Below are 645 nucleotides of genomic sequence, written 5' to 3'. Positions count from 1 at the left end.
ACCTTGACATGCTTAGTACAGCATTGGGCAAGACCTTTAGTAGAAAATAACTATCTGTTGACTGATGACGAGTCAGGAAATGGAGCCAAATATATAACCTTTCACATTTTCCCTGATAATGACATAACTGCATCAAAGCAGGAACACGGTCATGTCACATGGATCTAAAATCCAAAAGAAATGTAGGGAGATTAGAGTGCTAGGCCACAGGAGAGAGACACTGGGGAAAGGAAGTGGGGGCAGGGCGCACTAAGACTGGATTGTGACTACAAACGCATACAAAACGGTTACGTCAGACAGGGAGGGAAGCCCGGCCACGGGAGACCTGAACTGACGGGAAAACCAGTGGGGCAACAGGTCAAGTCCTATCCACTAACTAGCTGGGAAATGTTGACAGTAACGAGTGGGAGCTGCAGAGGCCAGTCGGCAGAAGTCTGCTGTAGTTATAAGAAAACGACAGGATATGGGACAGCTTGGGACCTGCTCTCTACAGGAGGCAGAATGATTCCCAAAGGGCGGTGCTGGGGAGTCTCAAAGGCTGGCCCTGATGTCATTCACACCGGAGGTGGCTGGTCCTCACACACACTTCTCCCTAGCCCACACTAAAAAGAAAAGTCCTTGCAAGAATTCAGGTGAGGAAGCCAG

General features: G+C 49.3%; 1 protein-coding gene across 4 annotated transcripts in view; it reads right to left on the bottom strand.

The window, feature by feature from the left end:
* Window positions 1–645, bottom strand: part of ZFYVE9 (zinc finger FYVE-type containing 9) — a 188,201-nt gene that overhangs the window by 850 nt on the left and 186,706 nt on the right. The gene's annotated exons all lie outside the window — the stretch shown is intronic.

This window comes from Balaenoptera ricei, chromosome 1 (assembly GCF_028023285.1).
Source record: "Balaenoptera ricei isolate mBalRic1 chromosome 1, mBalRic1.hap2, whole genome shotgun sequence".
Classification (NCBI taxonomy): domain Eukaryota; kingdom Metazoa; phylum Chordata; class Mammalia; order Artiodactyla; family Balaenopteridae; genus Balaenoptera; species Balaenoptera ricei.
The sequence above is the reverse complement of the archived record's forward strand: the minus strand, read 5'-3'. Positions and strand labels throughout refer to the sequence as shown.